We start from the raw sequence: 19522 nt of genomic DNA on the forward strand, positions 1-19522 counted from the left end.
AGAGCAGGGGTGCCCCAGGCTCTCAGACCTGCTCCCCGGGGTGCTGGCGGGACCCAGCCCCGCACAGGGCAGCGCTGCGCGCCCCGGCCAGGCGGGTACCAGCGGCGGGGGGAGCGGGGATGCAGCCAGGGGGTGCCTTGCTCGCAGCCTGACAGGATCCGGGCTGGGAACGTGAGTGAAGGAAAAGTTGCGAAGTTTGTAGCCCGGGCGCTGGACGTGGTGCTTAGGGAGAGCGGCTGGGAGCGAAGGGCTCCGTGCCCGCGTTAGCCGTAGTGCTGGGGATGCGAGGCGGGCGGGGCACCGGGATAAGCAGGGGAGCTCTGCCCGGGGGCTCGCAGTGCCCGGCGGGGCCGAGCCCGGGGGCAGGGGGCCGGGGAGCTGCGGGCCCCGGCCGGGCTGCGGGCACCCCGCCGCTCCCTTTCCCCTCACCGGCGCACCGCGATCCGGTCCGGGTTTTGCGGGCGCCCCTCCCTTTACCCGCCTGCCCTGCCCGCCGGGCGCCCGACTCCGCTCCGTGTGCCGGCTCCCTCCCCTCCGGCTCCCCCCCCCCCCCCCCCCCAATCCCCTCTCTCCGGGCGGGCCGGGACGAGGAGGCGGCGGGGGAATCCGGGCCGCGTTTTGCACCGCGCCCCCCCCCCCCCGTTAGCGATAGGGACACGGAGCGAGCGGAGCGGCGCGGGGAGGAAAAAATCCGGGATCAGGGCAAGTTTGATGGCGCATGCGCGCTGCCGCCCGCATCCCAAACACACGCACATTGCCCCGCGCTCCCAAAGTCACCAAAGCAGCCCAAGTGCAGGTAAGCCCCGCCGCCCCCCCCCCGGCCCGGCACGGCCCGGCCCGGCCCGGCACGGCTCGGCACGGCTCCGGGAACGCGCGGCCGGCAGGTGGGCACCGCCGCGCACCGCCCCGCAGCGCCCCGCGGGGCTCGGCAGGGAGCGGAGCCGGGGGCAGCGCGGGGAACGGCGGGGCCGGGGGGTCCGGGGGGCTTGGGGGGGGGGGGGGGAAAGGGGGGGACGGGGCGCGGAGCTCGGGGAGCGGAGCCCAGCCCCGCCGTGCCCAGCCGCGCCCGGGGAAGTTTCCGCCGAGCCGCCGCCGCCGCCGCCGCGGGACCCCCGCAGCCCCCCGGCGGGCAGGGGCCAGCCGGTGCCCGGCCCCCCGCTGCAGCGAGCGGCAGGTTATTTTTACCCGGTGGCATTTGCAGAATGCGCAGCTGATTTGCCAGCCGGAGCCAGGAAGTTTTTTCTCCCCCCCCCCCCCCCCCCCCCACTCCCCTTCTCCTCCCCTCTGTCCCCCCCCCCACCCCCTCCGCCCCCTTTCTCTCGCCCCCTCGTTGCCCCCTTCTCCCCCCCCCGGGGGGGGGGTCCCGCACGGGGCCGGGGGTGCCGGGGAGCCGCTGCCCGGGGCCGCGAACAGGTGGCGGGGCCGTCACTCAGAGCCCGCCGCGGCCGCACCGGGAGCGGCGCTCCCCGCCCGGACACCGCCGCCGGGACCCCCCCGGGCACCTGCGGGGGAAACTTCGGCGGGGCCGCGCCGCCAGCCCCCTGCGAGCCCCCCCCCGGCTCCCGGTCCCGTCCCCCGGTGCCGTCCCCGGCCGCCCCCCGCTGTCCCCGGCTCCCCCGAGGCGCCCGTCCCCTCGCCGGCTCCGCCAGGTGCCCTAACCCTAAAAACCCTAAAAACCCTAAAACAATTCCTCCCCAAAAAAAGAAAAAAAAAGAAGCTTTGGGACTTCTTTCCAGGAGTCCTGCCTCTTGCTTTCCGCCTCCCCTTTATTTATGTGCTGCTGCCACCTTGTTAGCTACCCGAAAGGTGGCTCGGAAGAGTTTATGGGGGAATATTGCTGAACTTCGGTAATCAAGTTTCCAGATCTTATGCCTCCTGTTTAATTTATTAGACTAGTTATTTATTCTGTTGATGATAATCTGTTGCTGGTTTCTATGGAGATGTTAAACTGATCTCTTTCAGAAATCAAACTCCATATGCACTAAAACGTTTAAAGGAGCAGTGTCCCCTTTTGTTTTCAGACTTTGTACCTTTTCGGTGCTTTTATTGGGCTCCTGTATGTTCCATGCACTGAAGTCTGAAGTTGAGGCTTTGTGCAAGACAGAGCTTATTATGGCTAACAGAAAGTCAGGGCTTTGATCCTTTTTTTGCATCATCATTTAAAACAGATCATTTTTCCCCCCTCATCACACGAGATAGCAGAACCCTTTCAAGATCAAAGCGTCCAGCTAAAAACTATTGTTTAAAAAAAATAGAAAAAGAGCCTGTTAAATTAGGGGGATGTTTCCTTAATCTGCTTATTTTGTTCTAAAGGTTTTTGTAGCAGTGAAAACAACAACAACAACAGCAGAAACTTGTGGCAACTATATTGTTATTTTTATACCTCCCAAGTCCTTTTAATGTTAAAATAAGTTCAAAGTCAAATATCCCTAAAGATAAAGTGCTTGTTAGGGTGTTTTTATTACTTGGTTTCCGAACGTGGAAGGTCAGAATCCAGAAAGCAATCGCATTAGAGAAGGTTTTAATAGTCTTTGTCTCATCTTAATGAGAGAGAAATCTCAAAAACATTTTCCCCGCAACGTTTATCAATTATTTTAGAGAAGTCTCTCTGCACGTAACTCACTTTCGGGTATTCGCTAACTTATCCATCGCGTTCTTACATGTGATTCCCTGCGGTATCACTTCTTACAGAGTAATTGAGGTGAGAGAAGGAAAAATTGTGGTGTTTAAAATTTGTAGAACTCGTACTGGGCTGGTGTGCTGGTCAGGCTGACGGACGGTGCGCCCCAGTTGGGCTTTTTGCTCGTCTTCTGGAGGAAAGTTGAAAGGTTTGCAGAGAAAATCCTACCAGCACGCTGCGTGCTTAACGTAGCAAAAAGCCCTTCTTGTACTTTCTCATGGTGTCTCTTCAGAAGGTTTCCCCTGCCTGAACCAGAGACGTTTTTCCTCTCGGTACGCTTCTACACTCATCTTAAAAATAAAGGAATAATCCCAGAGGAAATAGTGCGTGGAGCCCTTATAACTCAAATATATTTGTGTGTGTGTTTGTGGATATATACATATATTTTACATATATATATACGTGCATATGGAAAACACCTAGGTGGTTTATGAGCTGTCCATACTAGACTTTATCTATTTTTTTCCTCGTTAATTTTTCTCTTTTTTCTGTGATTCTGAGTGTGGTGGATCATTTAATTTATTTTTTTTTGTAAATCTTCTGTTTATTTGTTTGATTTGAATTGCAAACAGAATTGACTCTGTCAAGTAAAAAGAGGAGGGGGAAAAAAGGAAACACTATGGCTTTAAACTCAGGAGTTTGCATATTCTCCTTGTATCTTTCCCCTTTGCTAATTATTGTGTTGTTTTCAGAGCAAATATGTCATATCCATGGCGACCAGGCAGGTTTATTGTCTTTCAGAAGCAATAGCTCACATAAGTAATTAATGACTTCTTTTTTTTTTCCTCTGGCTTAGGTTAAACAGATCATTCAAGGAAAGTCATATCTCTCTCTCCCTCTCTCTCTCTTTTTTTTTTTTTAGCCCAGTGACATAAGAACATGAGTTAGAACAAGAAAATACTTTAACCAAGAAGTCAACAGCTTATTTTTCCTCATTTCTTTTTAAAAGCTCCAAGTGTCAGCTTTCCCCACACATGACGTTGTCATTCTCGCAGTTTCAGAGCGAAGCCTTGGTACAGGGAAAAGCCACTGAAAGCTGGAGTTCAGTTGGTGGCTGTGCAGCTGAGCAGAGCGTGTGCGTGGCTCTGGGCGTACATGTGTGGGGAGGAATTATTCTCGCTTAAGGGTTTTGCTGTGCACTGGGAAAAAAAACATTTCCCTCGCTCTTCCCCCCTCCCCCCCCCCCCGTTCTATCTGCATTAAAATCAGTGTTAAAATAAAGGTGTGTTTTTGTATCTTACAGATTGTAATTCAAACAGTTTCCAGGAAAGAATTAGTAATTCATTTTTATATACGGCATATATACACACACGCTTGAGCTCCACCCAAAACAATCAAGCTAGCTGGAAAAAAAAAAACTTATTTCCTTTTTCTTTTCAAGCCCAAACAAACTTGCACAGTGACTTTCAAAAGCTTATTGCAAATAGACCCCCATTTTTGCCAGGAGTTTGCTGCAGGTATGGATCTTGTCCTTTCCCTTCCCAACTCTGTTTCTTCCTATTAAAGCAGAATTTGCTATCTGTCCGAGCCAGGGGCTGGTTATCCGCTGTGATTTACTGAGGTGGTGATTTTCTCCCCCCCGCCCACCGGCACCCTCACTCCTGTTTTGTTTTTGCTAATTTCATTTTCCGAAGGATTTATACACGGTCCAGCTATATAAATTCCTCGGGAGATAAAAGCGCCGCACACTTCCATAAACAAAAGCTTTTACTCGCATCCCATGTTCCTTTTTTCTTCAAGCAAAAAGGAAAAAAACCCTAAAAGCAAAACCCCAACCCATCTGATTGAGGCAGGTATCGTAAATGTATGCTGGTAATGATTCTGTATTCCACAATGCTGCTACTTTAACTTTTAAAATCTGTTTCCTTTCTGGTTTGTAACATTAATCAAAGAGCCGCTTCCTTCCAATTTTTCCACAGACTGGGGCTAATTAGAACCACTCGAATCATATTTTGTGAATTCCATGTGGATGTTACTTTAGGTTTCAAGATCGCAAATGCCTCAGGTTCAGCCTGCCTAGGCACTCGCAGGCTTATTTTTATTAATGCTGCTGCCTCCCAAACCAGTGCATGGTTTCTCTCCATCCAGCCCAGATAGATCTGTGGGTTCGCACGTGGGGCGTGTAGGAAGCAGACGGTGCGGGTTAAGAAAAAGGAAAGCCAAGAAAGAAAGGGATTTTGCACCGTAGTTTCCAAAGAGCAGCAGAGAAACCCTAAGTAACGCGAAGCTGAGGATTCAACAGACTTGATAATTGAGCCCTTAACCTCCTGATGTCTATATCAGAAAAACAGAGCCTAGCAGAGGGAGACAAAGAATAAAAGCAAATAGTGGCTAGGAGGAAGCTGGGGAGACGGCCGAGATGTTGAAGTATAGTTCAGGATGCGTATAAATCTCTATATTGCGTTTCCTTAGGCTCGGTTTTTCCCTCTGGCGAAACGCAGCAGGTTTAAAGGTGGCTGTGGGAGAGCCCTGATGCTTCTAACGCAGCCGAGAGCCTGGCGCTTGTGTGGCACCAACAGCTCCAACTTGGGGAGACCTCAGGAACGGGCGCTCCTGTTTCCCTCCTGCCTTTTGTTTTTTGAAGACCGGCTAGTGATTTTTAAAAAACTCTTTGTGGGCAGTTAAACAGCCAGAAGTTGGGAGCTTCAGGTCGTGGTTGTTAGGCTGCGCTAAAGGGATTTGAATCGAAGCACTTGGAGCACCCGGCAGGGCGAGTGCCTCCACGCCGTGCCCCGGGCTCTCCGTCCTGCCGCGGGCACCCCGGCGTCGGGGGCGGCGGGCTCGTGCCAGGGACCTCCAAGTTCACTTGCTTTTGGTGGAGAACCCTGCAGCTTCAAAGAAAAGCAAGAGCGCATCGTAAATTTTGCTAAAATTAATCAACCGTTTAAGAGCTCCACGTTAACGAGGTTTTCCAGGCAAGCAGCTTGCTTCTCCTCTTCTTCTTCTTCTTCTTCTTCTTCTTCTTCTTCTTTCTCGTTCAAAGTCCGAGAGGGCTGGGGGAGAGGGGGGAGAGTGTGAGGGAGAAGGGGAGGGGGTGGGATTGGAGTAGAAATAATAAAAACAAAAAAGGCTGGATTTGTAGAATATAAATCCTCATGTGTCCTTGATCCATATTGTCAGGTTTTTTTTTTTTTTTGGTCGGATTTGTCCTGTGTGCCTTTGACGGAAAAGGCACGTAGAGAGAGAGAGAGAGCGCGAGCGACAGAGGGGGAGAGAGAGAGACGTGTCACTGCTTTGGAGCTCATTATCATTCTTAATAAGTCTTAAGGAATAAAGAGGAGCATTGAGTGTAAATGCTGGGTAATCCTAACACTCCTCAAGGTGAGAGGAGTCTCGAGGACACAGAGAAAGAGAGCGAGGAGGAGGGGGCTGCTGCGGGGGCAGCGGAGGAGGTGTGGATGGAAGTGGTTTCAGGGAAGGGGCACGGCCGGTGGGGCGCCTGGCTCCGGCTTGGGCTTTGTCCCGCGGGCCTGGACCGGGGAAAGTTGGCTCCAAGTTGGCATCCCAGAGGCGGCTGGGACCGTGGCCGGCCTGTGGGGCGAGCTGCGGGCCCGCGGTGGTCTCCAACAAACTTCGCTAGGAGGAAGGCGCCCGCTGCCCTCGCGCTGGAGGGTCCCGCGTGGGTTGGCGAGCCGGCCGTGCCTCGCCTCGCACCGTGCCGCCTCGCCGCTTCCCTCCCTGCCCACCCCGTGCCCAGCTCCCCTCCGGCTCGCCCTCGCTGGGCGCCACGGCTCCTTCTCTTCCTCCCCGTTCAACGAAGCCGCTGCCCGCGCCGTGCCTCGGCGGGCAGGATGCGGCCGAGCGGCGGCGGACACTAGGTGGCTGCCTGCGAGGCGCTCGGCTCCTTCACTCCCGCTGGTGGGCTCCTTCATCCAAACTTCAGGCTGGCAGCAAAACGTGGAGAGCTCTTTGAACGCGCCGAGGATTCAGATGCCGCGCTGCCTCCTTGGCAGCCCGTCCGCAGCCGTGTCGGAGGCTGTGAGCCCGTGCAGAAGTGGCAAGGAAGGCACCGGGGAGGCGAAGGCAGGGGCCGGGCTGCTTGCTGCCACCATAAGGAGTCGGGAACCTGCCTGCGCCGCCAGGTCCGTCCCTCTCCAGGCGGATGTCAGCGCCCCGAAGGGTGCACGTGTGCCTTTTGGGGAAAATATTTGAGGGTTGGCAGAGCCCTTCTTCCAGTGCCGGGGTGGAAGGGAAGGTGCTGTGCCCGCAGCCATGCCCGCTGCTCCTTCTCTCTGCTCTCCTACCTCAAGCCCAGTTACAGGCATGTGAATTGGTTTTCCTCCCGCAGTCTCCGTTCTCTCTGGTTCAGCCCAGAGCTTCTGGCTAACGTAGGATCTTTGCCTTTTTTAAGAGACTCTGCGTACCTCGGGGCAGGTGGGAAGGGGTGGTGATCAGTTGGCCTGGAGGAGAAGCCAAGTACGGTGAAGCGAAGTCTTGCTAAATGCTGATTTTCTGGGCCCTGGTGCTTGGCTTCAAGGTTAAGTGTTACATTGGTAATATTATTAGGTATTAAGTTATTAGTAATAGAACTGCGGGGCTTGCCTGTACTTGGCAGGGAACCACCAGGGACCTGTATTAGGGCTGAGTTCATCCCGGTCACTTCGGTAGTGCCCTTCCAGCGTGCCCCAGCCCGGAGCTGCAGGCAGCCGCAGGGGGCACGGGTGCAGGTTTTGTGCACCCCCTGCCTCCCGAACCGCCCCGAGACCGCGGATGGCTTGGGCCGAGGAGGGATGGGCCCTCGGACTCAGGGGTCTGCCTGCAGCCCCTCACGCTCGCCCCGGCCGATGGCAGGGGGCGAGACTGACAAAAGCTAGTGCCTTTCAGGCGATGGCAGGGGGCGAGGTGTCAGCTAGGGCCTTTCACGTGTGGCTGAGCCGGGCCAGCCGAGGGCTGGAGGTGCGGGAGCCTGCGGAGGCCTCGTGTGTAACCGGCACGGTAGGAGAAGGCCCGGTGTCAGCAGAGCTGTTAGCGGTTTGGGACCTGCGGCTCCTTGCCCGCGTTGGCGTTTTGGGGTGGTGTTCCCCCAGCAGGTATCCTGATTTCCGTCTGCCACCGGTGACGCTGTGTTGAAGTAAAATAAGTTGGTTCCAAATTCGGAGCCACGGGGCCTGTCATTCCGATGGCAGTGCAAGAAGCCACCTCGGAGTTGGGCTCTGAGGCTGCCCCGCGTCCTTCTGGCCGCGGGGCCGGTCCCGGGGCTGGGGGAGCAGGGAGGGCGGCATGGCGCCGCGTGTGCCGGCATCCGTCGTGCTCGGGAAGGAGGGAGGGAGGTGAACGCTGCAGATTTTGGGGGGCTTTTCTGTTTTGGGCCCAATCCTCTGTAAGGACAGCGTGCAGCGGGAGCTTAGCAAGGAGAAGGATGCTTAGCGGGAGCGGGGCTGGCTGGCCTGCGGTACCCGACGGCACAAACCCGCCTGGGCCTGGCCCGGCCTCGCCTGGGAGGTGCAGGTGGCAGCTGGCTGTCGCTGCTCAGCCACTTGTTTCTTTCCTGCTTTTGCTTCTACAAGCAAAGGGAGCAGGGTGTTTTACTCCCTGTCAGCCCCGCGCCTTTCCCAGCGTGGCGAGGCAGAGCCCTCTGAGCAACAACGCGAGCGTAGGTGGCACAAATGCAAGCCGAGCGGTGCGATCGCGGCTCGTGGCCTCAAGCTCTCTCCCTGCCGCCCTTCTCAGCCCGTCCCCGTGCCGGGGGCAGCGAGGGCTGCACAGAACCTCGCTCGCCTGCTCGCTGGGTGATGCGGCTGGCAAACGGCTCCCGGCCCGGCTCCCCACGGCGGCCGTGTCTGCAGAGCATCCTCTCGGAGGGCTGCTGGTGGCGAGCCCCTCCCTCCGCCGGTGCCTCCGGCCGGCCGGGCTTTATAGCGGGGGAGCAGTGTCCTTTCACACTGGTGAGCCAGCAAAATCTCTCCCCGGGGTTATTGTAACCTCTCGGCAGCGATTTGCAAACAGGAGTTTGGAGATAAAGTCTCGGTGCCGAGCTCAGGGCCAGTAGGGCAGATATGAAGCGGCAGGTTTATGAAAGGGAAGGTGTATGAAATGCAGCCTGCATCTCCCATTTCACTGCACTATGCCAAAACACACAGTTTCTTATTTCAGTCACTGTGATCTTTCAAGGAGGTTAATTTCCATGACGAACTCCGGGCCACGTGCTCGGAGGATTTATCTAATTAGACTGACACTTTTCTTTTTTAAAAAAGAAAATTAAGCTGCACCTTGGAGGACTTAAGTATTTTAAACTGTGGGAGCGGCAGCAGGCAGCGTGATCCCTGCTCGCAGAGCAGGGAGAGAGGAAATCTCCCCTTTTCCAGTTTCCCCTTTAAGACTTCACTAAAGGTCCCCGTGTACTTGATTTCCGTACATGGTGGCTGGATGCTAAAGAGTGCTTTATCCTGCCTGAGTGAGTCCCTAAAGCCCCAGCTGGCTCTTTAACTCGTGTAAACTATTGATGTTCTGGGCTGTTACGTGTTCGGGACAGTGCGGGGGGTAAAGGGGAGACGCGTTAATGCTCCCGAGCCACGTCCTGGAAAAAACTGCATCCTCCCCAGGCAGAGCGGAGCGCCCGCGGCGATGTAGCGGTGAGGTGCATACACGTCCCTCTGTTCAGCGCTGGGTCCGTGTCCTTGTCTGGGGCGCGGTCACACACGAGACGGAGTCCAGGAGAGCCCCCAGCCCTTCACCCAGTTTGATCGTGTTTGGGATTCCTGCTAAAAGTGCCTTTCAGACAAGATCTGGGACTGGGCTGTAATAAAAACAGAGGGTTTTAGGCTGAGGCTGTTCCGTGCGTGTGAGCGCCGTGCCTTGCTGCGACTGGATAGCTCTCGCGCTGCAGGCACTGAGTGATGCTGATTTCATTCCCATCAGAGGGCTCCTGGAGTCCTGCTTTACGCTCGCTGCTCGCTGCCTGCCTGCTGCTTGGCGGGTTGCTTGTGCTGCTGCTTGTGAGTCCGGGTTCAGACCACTTGAGGACTGACACTGCTCCTGCCCAGGAGAGCCGGGGGAGGTCTCTGCAGGGCGCTGTGCTTCTTGCACCCAGCTCTCACGGCTCAGGCTGTGTCTGCTTGCAGCCCAGGCTGGAGCAGAGCAGCCTTCAGGGGGTCTGGGCACTGGCACGAACTGGGGGAAGTGTCCGTGCAGAAGGTGCCAGCAGTGAGAGCAGCCTGGCTAACTGGTGATAATTCCTAACTGGTGATAATTCACCGAGTCCTTTGGAGCTGTTCACATTGCAACGCTGCACGGAGCGAGGAAAATGCACCAGCCTTGTCCAGGGAGATGGTCTCGGGGTGTGCTGCGGTCCCCCGCTGATGCACTGAGGGGTCCGTAGTGGATTAAGCCTGAGATCTAATTTCAATTTGTCTTGGGAGAGGAAAGGAACAAAAATAAATATTTCCTGTCCTTTCCCCCTCAACCCCCCCTCTGTAATGCAAAAGAAAAAGAGAAAGAAAAATAATAAAATCTGCCAGGCACTCAAAGGTCTAACCAATAAGAGCCCTGTCGGCTGGGGAGCGATCGTTCTGGCTTGGTCAGCCATCCCTAACAAGTTACGGGTTGTATAAACTCCCAGCTTACAGCTGTAAATTTACTCAATTTTGAACACAGCCACAAGCTGGCTCAGCAGGATCTGAAACCGTCTGCTCCAGTGGTCGTGGTATGCTTGAAATTCCCAACTTCGGGAGGCCCCGGCTTCGGCCATGTAACTGTGGAGTGCTGGGTCCTGGACTGCACCACCCGTAGCCTTCCTGCCCCTTAAACTGAACGGGGTCTCGCCCACGTAAGCTGCTGTTACTTTATCCTCCCTTAGCTTTTACCTTCCTGCCATGCGTGGATGCCTCTGGATCTCGGTAGCAGCAGGTCCTGCCGTGCCGTCCCGTCCCTCGCCGCGTTACAGGGAGACCCCCTCGCAGCAAGCTGCCCAAAGCTGTCACCGTGCTGCTGCCCCCGGCGCCAGGGGGGCAGGATTTGGTCCCTGCACAGCCTGGGGCCCCCGCTGCAGCGCTGCGCAGCCCGGTGCTGAGGTGGAGGCCGTGGGTGGCTGCGTGAGCGGCTGCGAGAGGCCTGGCTCCGACTTGAGTTGGTTGCCGCAGAAGGGACCGGTCTCCCCGAGCACCTGTAATGTTGCAACAGCCTCCGGTGCTCCTAGAGAGCTGAACTTCTGGCGTGTCGGTGCTCAGTCCTTGCTGCAAACAGAAATGGGTTATTTGCAGTGAAAGGGAATTTAGCCCAAGAATGCAATTGAATTGTGATCGCCTCTTAAATGTTAAGAAATGGGACAATGAGCAGCGGCGAGGCAGTCTGGGGGCAGAGCGGTGTACCTGCCTGGTCCTTCCCCCTCCCTTATGCTGCATTTCGTTGTGGCTTGGATGGGGAGATGTTTTGTCTGAGACAAATCCTTTTGTCTTGGAAGGAGGCGTGGGGTGCTGCCGTGCTGCTCTCGCTGACACCTCCACCTTGAGCAAAACCCCTGTGACGCTTTCTGCTTGCTGGCAGGCAGGGATGGCTGGAGGGCTGGCCAGCCACTGTCCTGCCTGGGCCTCTGTCCTGCTCCCCGAGCCAGCTCGAGGCATCTTCACGGCGCAGGCAGCTCACCTGGCTCAGGCTCCCCCAGGTACAGGAACGGAGAGGGAAAGGCTGCGCGGATAACCTGGCTCTGAACACAGCAAGCACTCACTCCTGAACTCAGCTTCCTGCACAGAAACGAGTACAGGGGGACGCAAGCGAAAGGTTTGAGGCAGGTTTCCTCCCCGTCTTCCTCTTCCTCGTCTTCCTCCTCCCCGCCGCGGAGTGCCGCTGGCTCCCGAAGGGTTAAGGTGACTCATGCCCCTCTCTCTCCCCGGCTCGCTGGCAGAAGCTCCATCCCAGCCTCTAATTGGTGCTGTTTGCTCTGCACTTTCTCGCTCTGGTTTTGATGAAAACATTTAACCGGGAGCTTAGTGTGCAGAGGCTCCCAGCTGACAGCCGCCGCGCCGCCTCTCCCGACTTGTCCTTGCTGTGTAAATTCGGCAGCCTGGCTGCGGGGCGCAGGGGAGGATGAGTGTACACAGCCCCTGCCCCCCGGCTCCGCTCCTGGAGCTGCTTCACCTGCCAAGCCCTCGGGGTCCAGCCCCGTCTCTGCTCTAGTTCACCCTCCTCTGCCTGCCAGCAGTGGCACGAAGGCAGCGCAGAGCCGTGGGGTGGGCGGGGGGCCCTGGCAGGTCCCGTGCCCTGCCCTGAGAGCAGGGACTGAGCTAGGTAGGGCTTAGGAGGTCTCCCAGCCCCTCGTCTGCCATCCTGGGGGCTTCTTCCCCGCAGGGCAGGCTCCAGCAGGCCCTGTGCCGCGGAGGAGAGGTGAAGCTCTGGGTTCTGTTACGCGAGGATGACCTACTCGTTCCTTCTTGTGCCGTTAGGGAGCTTGTGCAGGATTTTCCCAACACGATCTTATGTTCCAGCTGTTTCAAGCAATAAACTGCTTGTCTGTAGGCTCTTCGAATGAGCTTCACCCCAAGAAGTCTCGGCCGCTTTTGGTTTTTGCCGTGCAAGTGGCAGAGAAGTTACCAGGCCTTCGTGGAGACAGTCCTGAGAGCGGGCATGTCCGAGCCGCTCAGCTCCTACCTTCCAGAACCCGTAGGCAGAGCAGAGCTGAAACAGCCCCCGGGGGAGATGCCAGTTTATCTGTGTTGCTGCTGGAAAACGCATTCAAATTTCTGCCCAAACAAGAGATTGTGACATGCAAGAAATTCATGTGAGCCCGTTGGGGCTGCCACTGCTCTGATATTTCTTTACGTTTCTTGCCTTATCTCTGGTATCTACCCTATGAACAGCAAAACAAATCCAGATGGGAAAATGTATAAACCAGAAAATCTGGATTCTCCGTTCCTGGAAAAGCATGGTTCCTTGTTCTCAGCCGCCTCCGTGTGTCATGGGGTCTGCCATGAAATGATGCCAGAGCTGTTGAAAGAGGCCAGGGCTGCGCTGAAGGAACGCGGCAGCGAGCCAGCACCCTGCACAAGCGCGGGTCCAGGAGCGATGGGCAGGGAGATGGAGGGAGCAGGGATTGCCCTGGGGAGGGTCGGCCGACACGGAGATGCTTCTCGTTCAGATCCACATGGGCACCTCGCTCCCCACGGAGCTGAACCGGCTGTGCCCACCGAAGGAAAGCAAATTACCCTGAGCACGGATAGTCGGGAGCCAAGCGCACGTGCCTCATTAAGAGCAGCAGGAGCCAGGCCAGGCGCCCGCTCCGCACAACGTACTGCCTGTTATCAGCCCGGAGAAAGGGGAGCGAACAGGTGTAGGATAACAGCGCAACTGAGAGAGACCAAAGTGCATCATAAAATAAACAAACAGGCAGTGCTCCAGCTCCCCCAGATGCACCATTGAGTTGCAGGGTCTACGGCGTGCTTTTGAACGTGCTCCAAGCAAGTGCCCGCCTGGGGCACCGCTTAATTTGCAGCCAGCAAGGGGCTGCTGCTTCCCGCTGGTGGTAGAGCCTGGAAGCCCCCGGCCCCGACGGCCGTGTTCGGGGCTGCGAGGGCAGCAGGAGGGAGGTGGCGTGGGGCAGGGGCCGCGGGGCTGGCTGGTGTCGGGAGAGGAAGCAAAGCAGCCTCGGATGGAGAGCAGGTGACATTGAAGCCTTCCCGTGTCATAAGTAGGGATCGTACCCATCTTGTGCTCACCTTCCCAACCTCTCTGGTCTTCAGGGAGGAGCACGCCTAGCCTCTACGTTACAGCCTTTCATCCAGAAATTTCCTCAGGTGAAGAGATCTGTGCTGGGTTTGATTCCTTACTGCAAGACTCCTATTCGCCCCATGTGCCTTGGGGCCGGCGGAGCTCGCAGCGGTGCTGCCGGCGTTTTCATTGCATTTCGCGGAGCAGCAGCTTGGCTTCCTTCACCCCGTCAGCAGCCAGCACTTCAGTGTCTTAGCGTGACTCAGCCGCTGGAATTGTGCTTACCCAACAATACCTTTTGTCCTTTGCCCAAAACTCTTGGCCAGGAAAAAGGAGGGGGGGAGAAAAGAAAGAAAAGATAAAATTCTGCATTTCGTTGTCCTTTCATCACAGGTGGTGCCAGTTGGTTTTTGCTTTATTTGTACAGGGTGGGGAGTAAAGAAAAAGAAAACAAGGTGGAACTCGGACAAGGCCCAGGAAATGTTTGAGCCTGACAACAAACTTCCTTTTGTTCAGGGGAGCGGGGGGAAGAGAACAGAAAAAAAGGGGCAGAAGACCAGCTGAAACCAACCTCAGCCCTGTGCTCCTGGGCAGCTTTCTTCTTCCTCCGTGTTATTGTTTGAGGTTTTTGTTTTGCTCAGGTGTCTTGTGATAGTTCTGTTTGCACTAGGGCCTTTGTGTGCTGCCTTCCAGAAGGTGGATGGATGAAAGGTTTCCTTGCGGACACCTTTGTCCTTGGAAGGGGGGATTTATGATTTAATGTAGGGTTATCTAGCTGACTGATGCAGGACCCTATCCATCCTGAAGGATGGAAGAAAGGATGAAGGACCACACCATTCAGGAGGGGCAGACGAGCTGTTCAGAGGACAGGCACGCAAGTCGTGGTTTGAAAAACAGAAACCCGAAGGGTTTGTTGATGAGAAGAGGAGGACTTCGGAGGCAGCTGTCAGGGATCCTGCCAAGAGGACTCCTGTACCAGCAAGTGGTAGGAAATAGACCCAGTCACAGGAGAACTCTCTGAGCAGCTTGTTGTTGGCCTGAAACCTCTGCTGCATCGCCCACAATGACGTTCTTTCAAAAGAAGAATTGGGAATCGTGGAACAGCTGCCCGAGAGGCGCTAGAAATCAGAGTGACCTTGTGCTGTATGGGATGAAATGGATTCTGGCGGGGCTGGGCTCCAGCAGGGGGGTTACAGCCAGCTCACTGGTGCTTACTGCGGGTACCCTGCGGGCCACACGGGGCCCTGTGCAGCCTGGGGCTTGGCTGGGGCCGTTACGAGAGCTCCGTGGGGCACCGAGCCCACGTGTCGTGTGCGGAGGAATAGCGGGGCTGTGAGCAGCCCGGGGTGAAAGGCCGTTGGGTCTCTCCTTGGCCAGGCTGGAAGGGCATTGCGCTGCTTCATCTCCGCTACCTCACGTGGGCACCACGACGTGCTGCGTCAAAATGAGCGGACGAAGTTGTATCATCAGCGAGGCAGGTGCTGGCCGTGCTCTCCGGAGAGAGGTTACGTGTTTTGAGTCGGTGTGTAAGAGGGGTGTGCAGTCGTAGTGCACGAAAAGGAAGAATGGAGAGGACCAACGTCACTGCCTGCAGCTGGAGCGGTGCTGGCTGATGCTGCACTTCCCGGAGGTCTCTTAGGAAGTCTTGCCCCTCCGATGATGGCCAAAATCACTGACATGCCTGGTATGATAGACGAAGAAAATCCAAAATGCGTTCCCCTGGTACTGGGGGAGTAGATTCCTTGCATTTACCTTGGGGTGCACCCTTCGCGTCCTTCCTTTTTGGCACGGGTTCTCTTGAGTTTCATCAGGCAGTGCTGGGGCTGCTCTCTTCCTGAAGGCGGTGCTGAGCGGTGCTGAGCCGGGGGGTCTGAGCCCCCTGGGCTGCAGGATGTGATCCCAGGTAGCAACAGCAGCACAGAGCCTGACCTCGGCGAGTCCCAGGCGAAAGCTGGAATACTTGGGCGACAAAATAACGCTCCTGCAGATTTACGCTTTGAGCCACCGCGCTCAGACCGGTCCTCAGCCCGTGCCTTGGTTTTTGTCTCTGCACAATGGAGATAATAAAACTTGTCTGCGTCGCGGCTTGGAGCGGAGAGCTAGGGTCCAGTGCCAGATGAAAGGCAGCTACGCAACACGGGCTGTATTGCCGCTGCTGGTGGATTTGTCTGGAGTTGAGACGTCCAGAGCCGGGCCCAACGGAGGAGGCGAGCGCTGCCGGGGCGCTCGGGGGCGCCGGGGGAGCTGCCTGGGGGTCTCGAGGGAGGAGGGGGCTGGCACCGGGGGGCTGGCAGCAGGAGCGGTGGTGGCGAGCGAGCGGCTTCCCTGCCGCCCATTCCACACGCAGGAATGACTGTGGGGAACGATTTCAAAGCCACCACTATGGAGATTAAGGGGATGAGAATGTAAATCTCAAGTAAAAAGGTAATTGAATGTAATAGCAAACACTGCTCGGTCTATGTTAATTTTAGCTCTTCCCCTGGATACAAGGCGCTGTATTAGTGTTTTATTACCATTTTGTTTGCACTAATAAAATAGTAAAATTTATTTCAAGGAAGTTGAAGGATGGTTTTACAATGCAAATTTGAAGAAATTGGACTTTTCATTTACGCCACTGCTATTTTAAACCCTGAAGGGTGTAAATTAGCCTCCTGTGCCTGGGTGAAATCCACCGCTTCCACAAGCAGGGGGAGGATTTGATGTGGGGGAGAGGAGAACAAAACCAAATCATCTGAATATTTCAGAGAGACAGAGATGTCTGATAGGAGGAAGAAGGGCTGCCTGCCTGGGACCACCGGGAGGACGGGCTGGAGCCGAGTGGGAGAGCTGCTGGGCAAGCCGAGGTCTGCTGGTGAGCCCCTTCAGCTGTTGTGAGCGTCGGGAAGGGGCAGAGCGGCGCACTGTGCCCCATGCTGGCTCCACAGCTCCTGCTGATGAAAGAGGCGATGGTGACCAGGGCCCGCGGATGCTCTCAGAGTTCCTAGAAGCACGGAGGCTTTGAGTGGGTTTTGCTTTCCAGCTCCTGGAAGCCCGTGCTCACGCCGCCTGTACTGGTTTCCTTCTCCTGCTTCGCTGTCGTCGTCTCGGTGCCGTAGCCCAGCCCCTGGGCGGCCGGGCTCTGATTCACCCCTGAGTCACGGCGCTGCCCGCGGAGGTGCCTCCGGTCCCCGAGGCTGCCGGTTCAGTGACCTCCTTCGGGCAGGACTCCCTTGGTGTGAAATGGAAAGGGATGGGCGCATTATCTGGTCCCTTTCACCTCCGTAAAGTTGTTTGCCATAGCTGTTCGATCACACTGTTTTGCCACTGCTTAGCCTTGATATAAATGATGCTGTAAAGGGCAAAGACACGGAATCGGGGCCGAGGAGCTGTGTGTGGTTCCAAAGGTCCTGCGCCGCTTGGCTACGTGCCTTTGGGAGCCGGGCGTCTCCAGGTGTGGAGGCATCCAGCGCTTGGCAGCTCGCTTGGACCCTTCCAAGTTCCTGCAATGGATCTGAAAATCTCACAAGGTAATTTTGAGAGCTTCGTTCTCCCTGTGCCAACGAGGGGGCAGAGCTGCAGCTGTAATGTCACTTTTTCAAGTGCCAAAGGCCCCGTTCTGGTCCTAGGGAAGGCTTCCAGTTACCGTCTTCGGACCTGCACACATAGCTCTGTTTTCAAGCAATGCTAGCACCAGGGGAACCATGTTTCTCCTGCATGGGTGAAAAGAAGATTTTTTTCTGGTTCTTGAGTGAAATTATGCCTTCAAGTCATTGTCCTGGCACCTTCTGGCTCCACCTCGCAGGATGGGTTGCCTTTATGGAGCAAGGCTACGCGTTGCGTGCCTGCCCATACGGTGGCTGAGGTCCCGATTTTGGTGTGAAGCCCTCCGAGAACCCTTTTCCTTCTGGTAACAGACTGATGGGTGCCTGAAACACTCCTTGTTCCCTGGCAGTCTCTGTCCCCAAGCGTCAGTGACTCTGCTGCCAGCCCGGTCGCGCTGCTGCAGGCTGCTCCTGCCGTGGTTTGTAATCGCCGAGGCACTCGCTTGGTGCCTGGGCTGCTGGTCTAGCTGCTGCCCCGCATTCCTGGCCAGGTGGTACGGAGGGAGCTGGAGAGGAAAAACCAGCTCCGTCTATCTGATCGTGCAGCCAGGCAGATCTCCCAGCTTTCCTTCGGATCATGAATATCATCTGTTCATTTTAGTCTCAAGAAGCCTTGTCAGGACAGAACGCACTGCACGCAAAGGCGGGACAGAGCTTCGCTGTGCTGGTGTTCGTGGTTCGGAGAGCAGCAAATCCACTGGGAAATTGAGGCCAGGCTCCAGGGCTCGTGTTCTTGCCACTGTGCAACCTCTCCTAGCGCTTTGACGAAGCGTCAGACGTTTGTAAACCCTCTTGAAGGCTCAACTTCTAGCACGAAGCTGCTAGCCCATGGGTGGCATCAGGCAGCCCTCAAACTCCCTGCCCTTCTTCTTTGGTGGATGAAGCAGAGGCTGAGCCAAGACCGAGGGCGTTACCAAAGAAAGCAAAGACTTATTTTTGGCATTGAAATGGTTTCCTATTCCAGGCAAGTCTGGGGAGCAGCGTGGTTGTGTACCCAAGGATTTAAGCAGTACATTACGCAGAGGGGTTACACTCCGGGTGGATTTCAATCAAAAACTATAATTACATCAAATAGCAAACGGAAATGGAAAAAGAGGATTACTAACTCGACCCTGAACGCTGTTGGCTGCTGAACCTGCTCCATTATTCACACCCCCTCTATTGCCCGAGGTGGGGTGTGTGTAGGCAGTAAGGCCCCCCCTCCTTTTCCCATTTCCTTCATCTGTTTGATGAAGTCAGAGTCCCTGTGTTGGTATCAGTGCTTGGAGGAAGGCTGGAATTTGCATGACTTGGATTTGGGACTTTGCAGGGCAGGTTTGGTCTCCCCGTGCAGCTCTTCCTGGCTCGGGGCAGGAAGAACGGCTTGGCGAAGGCAGTCGTGGGAACCCCCAGGCCCCCGAGCTCTCTCGCTCGCTCTGTTTCGGTGGCAGGCTGCTGCTCTGGGCTCATCGCTGACCGTCCTCAAGGAAACCGGAAAGCTCAGGAGTGGAAATGTGGAAGTAGAGAGCTAGGTTAACTGTAAAGCTCTTGTGGAGTTGTTAGAGCTGTCCTGTGGCTGTGTTCAGCCTCTGAACGAGACTGCTTTGCTTGGCGAGACACCTAGCCAGTCATTTAGCGCTCACTGCACACCCGCATCCAGAGTTTGGGGCTCCCGGGTTCGCTCTCTGGTCCAAGGTGGCTTCCAGCAGTGTTTTGAGATACTGCCAATAGAGGCAGATAGTGCTGTACCTGTCACCTGCCTCCCGGTCTTCGCCTGCCTCGTTTCCCTCGTCCTGCTCCCCCAGCCCCTCCTTGTAGCTCCCTTCCTTCCTTCCTGCCCTCGGCCGCTGTGCCCCCGCACGCCCGTCTCACACCTGGGGTCGGGAGGATGCGGCCGGGCACGCTGAGATGGGAGTGCTCGCCACCCAGGGAGGAGGAGGTGTTCAGTCCCCTACTGCCTCCCCGAGCCTGCTTTCTCAGATGGCTTTCCAGATGCCTAATCGCAGATTTCACAGCCCGGCCCAGCTCCCGCGCGATGGGATCTCTTCTTCCCTGCTCACACTACGGGGCTTTGCTGCTCCGGCAACCTCCTGCACCCTCACCGAGCCTGTAGCCTCCTTTGTACCTATGGCAGGCTCAGCTTGGGGGAAGCAGTGTGGTCCGTGGAAGAGAAAGCCCAAAACCTTGCGTTGTGTGGAGAGGCAAGAGGGCCAGGCGGGTCTGGGAAGAAGCCCGGGGGGGACGGCAGTCTTTCCGTGCTCTGCATAGTGCCAAACGCGCACGGTGAGGCTTTGCCACGTTCCAGTTCCTGCATCGAAACCATGTTGAAAGCCAGCTCGGGAGCCTTTTGCTGTGCTCGGCCTCGTGCCGGTGTTGTCTTGTGCTGAGGGACGTGGTGGGGACGTGGTCAGAGCCTGGGTGTCCTCGTCACCCAGGCACTGGTGACTGGCACGTTGCATCTGCCCTGGGCTGCTTCTCATTTGTCTTAAAACCGGGGGTAGCCTCTAGATTTCCTGCAGCTCTTCCTTTGGACAGTTTTGGGAATGAAGGACCTGACTGCCTTCCCAGGTAAATTGGTGTTAATTCTAGTGCCTCACGTGTTCCTTGCCTATCGGAGAGGCCCCTGCATTTTGCCCCACACCTT

The 19522-nt window shown here is 56.3% G+C and overlaps 1 protein-coding gene across 2 annotated transcripts in view; it reads left to right on the forward strand.

Annotated features, from left to right (window-relative positions):
- The first annotated feature begins 591 nt into the window (after positions 1–591).
- CASZ1 (castor zinc finger 1) overlaps positions 592–19522 on the forward strand; it is a 183324-nt gene continuing 164393 nt past the window's right edge. For both annotated transcript variants that reach the window (XM_080563624.1, XM_080563626.1), the window contains exon 1: positions 592–796. The gene's annotated coding sequence lies outside the window, so the exon portion shown is untranslated. The remainder of the gene's footprint in view (positions 797–19522) is intronic.

Source organism: Anser brachyrhynchus, assembly GCF_964034855.1.
Source record: "Anser brachyrhynchus genome assembly, chromosome: 21".
Taxonomy (NCBI): domain Eukaryota; kingdom Metazoa; phylum Chordata; class Aves; order Anseriformes; family Anatidae; genus Anser; species Anser brachyrhynchus.